The sequence below is a fragment of the Rattus norvegicus genome, chromosome 11 (assembly GCF_021556685.1).
Source record: "Rattus norvegicus strain SHRSP/BbbUtx chromosome 11, alternate assembly SHRSP_T2T, whole genome shotgun sequence".
In the NCBI taxonomy this organism is placed as follows: Eukaryota; Metazoa; Chordata; class Mammalia; order Rodentia; family Muridae; genus Rattus; species Rattus norvegicus.
The window spans coordinates 94085986-94094486 of NC_141544.1; the positions used below are offsets into that span (position 1 = coordinate 94085986).

Sequence of the window (8501 nt, forward strand, 5' to 3'; positions counted from 1 at the left end):
CTTCTTTTAAAAGTCATTTATTCATTTAGTTTTTATTTTTAAGATTTATTACATATAGAGTTCTGCCTACATGTACACTTATACACCAGAGGAGGGCGTCAGATCTCATTACAGATGGTTGTGAGCCACCATGTGGTTGCTGGGATTTGAACTCAGGACCTTTGGAAGAGTAGCCAGTGCTCTTAACCACTGAGCCATCTCTCCAGCCCGTTTCTCTCTGTTCTTAAGAGAGTTGAGCATATCCTGTTCTGTCAAATATTTCTGTGATTCATCACTTTATCTGCCACTCAATTAGATATCGCTTTCAAACAAGAGTGCTTCCTTTTTCAAACTAATTTTACCTTCATCGTTTGGGATTAAAAGTGTATACCAAAGGCATGTCTGTGTTCCCACCAGAGGGATTAAAGGTGTGCACTAAGGCTGAGCTACACCACTATCAGAAAAAGGTTTTTCCGGTAAACCACACAGTCTCAGGGTTCACAGTACGCTCGAATATCCTGTGACAAAGAGGGACTAGGAAGTAGAAAAGAGCTAAATCCTGTGTTCATGGAGATAAGGAGATTAGAGAAAAGCCTGGTTAAATAGAACGAAGGGAGTGGTGACTTCAGGGCAAGATACCATCCAGCTAAGCTTCAAACTTGTAAAATGGAATTTTAAAAAAGCTTAGAGCCGATGTGGTGGCACACACCTTTAATCCCAGCACTCAGAAGGCAGCAGCTGGCAGATCTCTGAGTTCAAGGCCAGCTTGGCCTAAGGATCCAGTTTCAGGACAGCCAAACTTAGGCAGTGAAGGAAACCATCAAAAGCAGAAAGCTGGTGAAGGTGTAATTAAGCAAAGGAGCCATGTTCCAATCTCAGCAAGCAACAGAACTTAGCACTTTCAAGACACACGGTTCTGGCTTTAGCGTCAAGGATGGGAGAAAGGGTTATGGAATCTCCATCTGTGACTAAGGAAAGCTTCTGAGGCCAGCCATATGTCAGGAGTTTCCCTGCATGGAGGCCTAGAGAGGCCATTATGTGAAACTGTGAAGGTACAGACTGGATTGCTTTGGCAACCCCAAGAGGTTAGAGATGCCAGAGTCATAGGATATCTGCCAAGGAGAACTGCTGACAAAGTGGAACTTCCAAGAGAAGGAAGTGTGTAGTCAACACAGCTGAAGGAGTGGGAGGCCTGAGGAGTGCTTCGACATCAGTCATGGAGATGCAGAGTTTGCAGTTTATACAGCCGGTATTGGTCTAGTGTTTCCTCACTAATCCTGCTTTCCTTCCTTTTAGAATGCATATATGTGTGTGTGTGTGTGTGTGTGTGTGTGTGTGTGTGTGTGCTGTGCCATAATATGTTGGAAGTATGTGACTGCTTTTTCATTTTGATTTTATAGGGGTTACAGTTGAGAGGTTGTCCTGAGCCTTGGAACAGGCTTTGGACTTTTAAACAACCTTGAGATTATTATAGACTGTGGGGGGTTTTTAAAGCTGGACACAATGCATTTTGCATTATGATATTGCTATAAGTCTTTGGGAGCCAGGTATAGGAATATGGTAGTTTGAATAAAAATGGCCCCATAGGCCCATAGGGAGTGGTACCGTTAGGAGATGGTACCTTGTAGGAGTAGGTATGGTTTTTCTGGAGGACGTATGTCACTGGGAGTAAGCTTTGAAGTCTCAGAAGCTCAAGCTAGGCCTAGTGACTCACTGTCTCTTTCTGCTACCTGCTGATCCAGATGTAGAACTCTCAGCAACTTCTCCAGCACCATGTTTGTCTGCCACGACGATAATGGGCTCTGAACTGTAAGCCAGCAGCAATGACATGTTTCTTTTATAAGAGTTACTGTGGTCATGACATCTCTTCACAGCAATAAAAAGGCTAAGACATGGTCAATGTGTGATTTTAGCTGTAGTGGTGTTTGTCCTACGAACTTGTGTGCCCTTGTGTTTGGAATTGCGATATTCTTGTTGTAGATTTTTCTATCTTTTTACCCAGAGGTGATTTCTATCCTTGATGGGTAGGTATGTTTCTTCAATTCAATAGATAGATCGATCCTGTTTTTGAGTCCAGTCTGTTTCTTTTTGTTGGGTGATTGAGATCACTAATATTGAGTTATCAATGAGCAGCGTTTGTTGATTCCCCTTACTATGTTGTGAGCTCCCCTCCCCTACTTGACTGACTGTCCTGGAATCATTTATAACTGTGTCTTCTTGGATGTGTTTAAGCTCTCTGGATTGACGTTTTCCTTCTAGAATCTTCTTTAGAGGTGGACTGTCAGATACTGTTGGCTTACAGGTGATTGTACTAGGCTCCTCCAGGGACCTAGCAATAGCTTACAGCATCAACTGCTGCCATTACCTGTCACCGCCAGGTGTCGCAAATAAAAGACTACTTGCCACCCTGATTGGCCCTCTCTTTTTCTCTTTCTTTGTTCCCATGTGTTTCCATCTGGACTGTCTCCCCCTTTCTGTCCTCCTCTGTCTCTGCTTCTCTGCCCTGTGACTCTGGCTCCCGTCTGTCTGCAGATTCTCCAGGTCCTCACTCTCCTCCCTTCCCTCACGTAAACCCCTCATTACCAGATCTGTTGCACGGTGTGATTTCCCAGGGAGCACCATGGCCTGGGGCCACCAGGTACCCCTCCCCCTGCTGTATTATATTTCATAACAGACACTGCTTAAATTTAGTCTATGGTGGGATGCCTTCTTTTGCTGTCTATTACACTTGAACTTCTGAGACTTCAAAAGTCACTCCTAGTCTTACTGGACACAGTTGTCTGGACTGGCTTCTGTGGTCTTAGAGTTTGTAGAATATCTGTGTTCGGGTCTTTCTTCTTTCTTTCTCTCTTTCTCTCTTTCTCTCTTTCTCTCTTTCTCTCTTTCTCTCTTTCTCTCTTTCTCTCTTTCTCTCTTTCTTTCTTTCTTTCTTTCTTTCTTTCTTTCTTTCTTTCTTTCTTTCTTTCTTTCTTTCTTTCAATGACACTTTATTCAGTCATTTTCTTTACAACGGAAACTCTGGGAATTCAAAGTTAACATCTTTGCCTGTGAGCTTCTTGTACACACCAGAAAAAGTTTCGACCTTGTGCTCCACGTTGTTCTGCTGTGCTTTGTCTAAACGAACTTTCATGAGCCGGCTGCCGTCCAGTTTCACTCGGATCCTCTTACCCACAATTTCACTTGGGAGGAACAAAAATCCTCAAGGATGGCGTCGTGCACTGCTGTCAGGGTGTGGCTGCTGGGGCGCTTTTACTTATTTTTCCTACCGCTTTTCCGGGTTGGCTTGGGCAGAATCCTCCTCTGAGCAGTGAAGACTACGTGTTTCCCACTGAACTTTTTCTCTAATTCACGAGCTAGCCGGACTTGGATTTTCTGGAAAGATTTCAGCTGAGGAACTGGTACAAAAATTATGATGGCGTTCCGACCACCACCGACTTCGATTTCCTTTGCCGCGGGGATGTGGAGTTCCCGCAGCTGCACCTTCAGATCCGAGTTCATCCGCAGCTCGAGCAGCGCCTGAGAGATGCCAGACCCGAACTCGTCGGGCTCCTCACCATTGCTTCACCATCTTGGCGCTCGAGCTGAACATGGCTTCATCCTTACGTAGTGCTGGCTTAGAAAGAATTGTTCAGGCCTTTCTTGCTTTTAGAGTTTCCCTTGAGGGCTCAGGTACAATTCTGATAAGTCTACCTTTATGTGTTACTTGGTCTTTTTCCCTTGCAACTTTTAATATTTTTTCTTTCTTCTGTACATTTAGTATTTTGATTATTATGAGGTGTTCTATATGGTTCCCCTACCTTAATGGGCACTTTCTTCCTTAGATTGGGAATTTTTTCCTTCTATGATTTTGTTAAAAATATTTTCTGTGCCTCCTACCATTGTTTTTTCTGTTTTTTTCCCTATTATTAGTAGATATGGTCTTTTCATATTGTCCCAAACTTCATGGATGTTTTGTTTCTGAACTTTTGTTTTTAAGGATTTAACACTTTCTTTGACTATCGTGTTTTCAATGCCTGACATTATTTTTTTTAAAAGATTATATATATATATATATATATATATATAGTAGCTGTCTTCAGACACCAGAAGAGGGCATCAGATCCCATTACAGATGGTTGTGAGCCACCATGTGGTTACTGGGATTTGAACTCAGGACCTTTGGAAGAGCAGCCAGTGCTCTTAACTACTGAGCCATCTCTCCAGCCCAATGCCTGGCATTTTTATTTCTATGAGCTTGATGAGTCTGTTGTAGGGAGTTCATGATAGTGTTCTGCTCTTCCTAGTATGCCTTGTATGCCTCCAGTAGGTAAGGAGTTGGGCTGAAACTAAGGGGAAATCATCGTATTGATCAGCTTTGTGCTGAAATCAGTACAGGAAAATCAGCCCAGGAAATCTGAGCAAGACTTCAGAAGGCAGCAAATCCAGTGATTTACTAGTGAACAGCAAAGTTCCTTGTGGTTTTTGTAAGCTGTTGAAGTTTCCTCAAACACTGTGTTCTAAGGTTTGTTTCATACCTTTAGCTATTATCTATCTCTTTCCAGAAACTTTCAAGCAGATTTTCTCCTTCCAGCCACTCCCTTCTAATTCATTCTCTACCAATCGACATCCTTCATGCAGTTTTTATGCATGATGGAAGTCATGATAGCAGCTATTTTTCACACTTTTCTCTTGTCAATAAGGTCACATGCTACCATTAACTGGTGATGTCAGGCCATGTTGCTGCTAAGGTATGTGTCGCTGTCGTACCTTCTGCCACAAGTGAAATTGGTAAAATGGGTCATTCTTCTATTAATTCACTTATACTTTCCAAAGTTCATGCAATTTAATTACCTTTTGCTTGTAGAGAGGAGAAGAGGCAGACCTGGAATGTGAAGGGGACTTTGTAGAGAGAGCTACAGTGGTTCTCAGCCTCTGGGTCATGACCCCCCAGAGAGGTCTCATATCAGATATCCTGCATATTAGATATTTATGTTACAATTCATAGCTGTAGCAAAAATTACAGTTACTAAGTAGCAATGATCATTTTATGGTTGAGGGGAATGTGATGGTTTGTATATGCTTGGGCCAGGGAGTGGCACTATTAGGCGGTGTGGCCTTGCTGGAGTAGATGTGTCACTGTGGGTGTGGGCTTAAGACCCTCACCCTAGCTTCCTGGAAGTGAATCTTCCACTAATAGCCTTTCAGATGAAGATGTTAAACTCTCAGCTCCTCCTGCACCATGCCTGCCTGGAAGCTGCCTTGATGATGATGGACTGAACCTCTGAACCTGTAAGCCAGCCCCTTGGTCATGGTGTCTGATCACAGCAGTAAAACCCAAACTAAGATGGGGTGGGTATTACCACAGCATGAGGAACTGTATTAAAGGGTTGCAGCATTTAGTAAGGTTGAGAACTACTGTTTTAGAAGTTAATAGATTTGAGGGAAATATAAATTTTGTCATTAACCAAAATAATTAAATAATACAATTCTTGATCATCTTGGCAAGAAAAACATCTGAGATGATGAATTGGGAAATATTTGGAACAGAGTAATAAACATGGTAGTGTTTATAATTTGAGGCGCAGATTTACAGAATTTGTGAAGGAACAAGGGTCTTCAGTCGTAAGAAGAAAACAGCAGTGCACACGGGCAGTTCATGGAGTAGGAGGAAATACGTCTGGCCATGAACCTCAGAAGGGATTAGGATCAAAACTATCTGAGGAGTTCTTTTAATTCAATAGCAGGAAGTCCCAAGTAGTCCAATTTGTGAAACAAGTTTCAAATATGATACACAAATGATGAACAGGCATCTGAGAAGCCCTCGGCCTCGCTAATTATTAGGAATCATGCACGGAAGCCACATGGGGACATGGCCTGAGACACATCTGGATGCTTATCATGAGAAAGAAGGAAACAGAAAGGAGAAAGACAAGAGTTTGGGAAGATGTGAAGAAATGAAGCACCCATTCACGGGGGAAACAACGGTGACTCAGGAAAACGGTACGGCAATTCTTCAAAAATTGTAAAAATACAATGACTCAGCAGTTCCTCCCCTAGGCAGAAGTCAAGAGTCTGGGAGAGACACACATTCCAAAAGGAAGTCAAGTTTCTAGGAGAGACACATTCCAGAAGGAAGTCAAGAGTCTAGGAGAGACACACACTCACCGCAATATTAGTCATGGTAGCCTACGGAAACAAAATCACTGTCCATTAAAAGACAGTGGATAAAAATGGCCACATGCCTGCCACAGTATTGCTAGTCCTTTATAACGGAAATCTTTGAAAATATGGGATTTTTCCCCCTGAGACAGGGTTTCTCGTTCAGTGCTGTCTCCATACTCATACAACTGTGGAGAATCTTGAATTTCTGATCCGTCTGCTTCCCGAGCTCTGGGATGACAGGTGTGTATCACCAAGCACAACTTCTGTGATGCTTTGGCCCCAAGCAAGCACTCTAAGACAGGTCTCCAGCACTCAGGAGGCAGAGGGAGGAGGATCTCTGAGTTTGAGGCCAATCTGGTCAATGGAGAGAGTTCCAGGGTAGCCAGGGCTACATGGAGAAACTGTGACTCTAGCCCCTCCCCCCAACCGAAACCAAAACCCAAAAACAAAGGAAACCAACATTCTCCACTCCCAGTCCCCCAGTCTCGCTGTATATTCCTGGCTAACATGGTACTTAAATGTAGACCAGGCTAGACGTAAACTCACAAGAGATTATCTTCTTCCTGCCTCTGTCTCCTGAGTGGGATTAAAGTTGTGCGCCATCTCGCTGACGTGGAAGGTCTTTTTGAGACAGTTTTCTGCCCCATTTTCTTCAAGCATGGACTTTTAAAAACTTATTTTAGTGTCAGACTCCCTGTTTCGAGGAAAATCATGGGTAGTAGACCTTCAGTTTCTGACAGTAGCTTTGGTAAGCAAGCCAGGCGCCAGAAACCAAGCCCCTCGGGTGCCAACGAGTCTCTTCGTTTTCACTGGGAGGATCACAGCTTGCAGAAGTTACCCCAAAGGTTTCTTTTTCTTTTTTTTTTTTCCAGTTACTACTGTACTTTATTGTGTTCAACCAAATCACCATGTTACAAAAATAGCAAGCTGCCATAGTAAAAAATAAGGCTCCTCTATCCAGCACCAGATAGCATCATTTTACTTTCAAGCCTAGAAATTGCACACTTGTATATAAACCAACTGAAGATGAGGATTGAGAGTTCATCTTGGTGGACTTTTCCTTTGATGAATATGAAGTGTCCTTTCTTATCTTTTTTGATGACTTTTAATTGAAAATTGATTTTATTTGATATTAGAATGGCTACTCCAGCTTGCTTCTTCTGACCATTTGCTTGGAAAGTTGTTTTCCAGCCTTTCACTCTGAGGTAGTGTCTGTTTTTGTCTCTGAGGTGTGTTTCCTGTAGGCAGCAGAATGCAGGGTCCTCATTGCGTATCCAGTTTGTTAATCTATGTCTTTTTATTGGGGAGTTGAGGCCATTGATGTTGAGAGATATTAAGGAATAGTGATTATTGCTTCCTGTTATATTCATATTTGGATGTGAGGTTATGTTTGTGTGCTTTTCTTCTCTTTGTTTTGTTGCCAAGATGATTAGTTTCTTGCTTCTTCTAGGGTATAGCTTGCCTCCTTATGTTGGGCTTTACCATTTATTATCCTTTGTAGTGCTGGATTTGTAGAAAGGTATTATGTAAATTTGGTTTTGTCATGGAATATCTTGGTTTCTCCATCTATGTTAATTGAGAGTTTTGCAGGATACAGTAACCTGGGCTGTCATTTGTGTTCTCTTAGGGTCTGTATGACATCTGTCCATCTGATCTTCTGGCCTTCATAGTTTCTGGCGAAAAGTCTGGTGTGATTCTGATAGGTCTGCCTACCCCAAAGGTTTCTTGAGTAGCTCAGCACTGAGTCAGTGAGGGGAAACTGAAGAACGATGTGTGCAAGGCAGGAGACAAGATCTATGAATACACCGATTATGCCGGAGAGATCTCTGCAGAGACAAGGCAAGAAAGCCGAGAAGCACAGCAGAGATGGAAAGCCTCTCCAAGCTGGCCCTCCTTCCTCCCAAATACAGCTGCCCTGGAGAGAGACACAATGTAGCAGCAGACCAGGCCCAGGAGCAGTGATCAGAGGGAGTTACCAGGAAAGGGCCTGCAACCTCTGCTCTCCTGCACACTAAAACTCCAAGAACACCCAGGCGGCAGAAATCAGCCTGCCAGAGCTGAGGTAACCCGCGAACTGTGCTCTTCAGCTAGGCATAGCTTTGAGCAATTCATCACTTTTCTCTCTTATTTTCTGACTTAGTTTCGGGTCTGGCATGTTACGTGGTTTTGCTCTTGTCAGTACATCCCTTGATTAGGTTTCAGGACTGTGTTATGTTTCTTCACACGGCTTACCAGAAGGGGTTTTGTTTTAAATTGAAAATAGTTTTTTTCATACAATATATTCCGAGTATATTTTCCTCTTCTCATTAGAATACAAACAGGCATCTAAAAAATAAGATTAAAAAAAAAAAAAAAAGAAACAAATGCTGGGGCCAGCCCTA

The 8501-nt window shown here is 42.8% G+C and overlaps 1 pseudogene; it reads right to left on the reverse strand.

The window, feature by feature from the left end:
- Positions 1 to 2983: 2983 nt before the first annotated feature.
- Rps7-ps3 (ribosomal protein S7, pseudogene 3) lies at positions 2984 to 3568 on the reverse strand (annotated as a pseudogene).
- Between the last annotated feature and the right edge of the window lie 4933 nt (positions 3569 to 8501).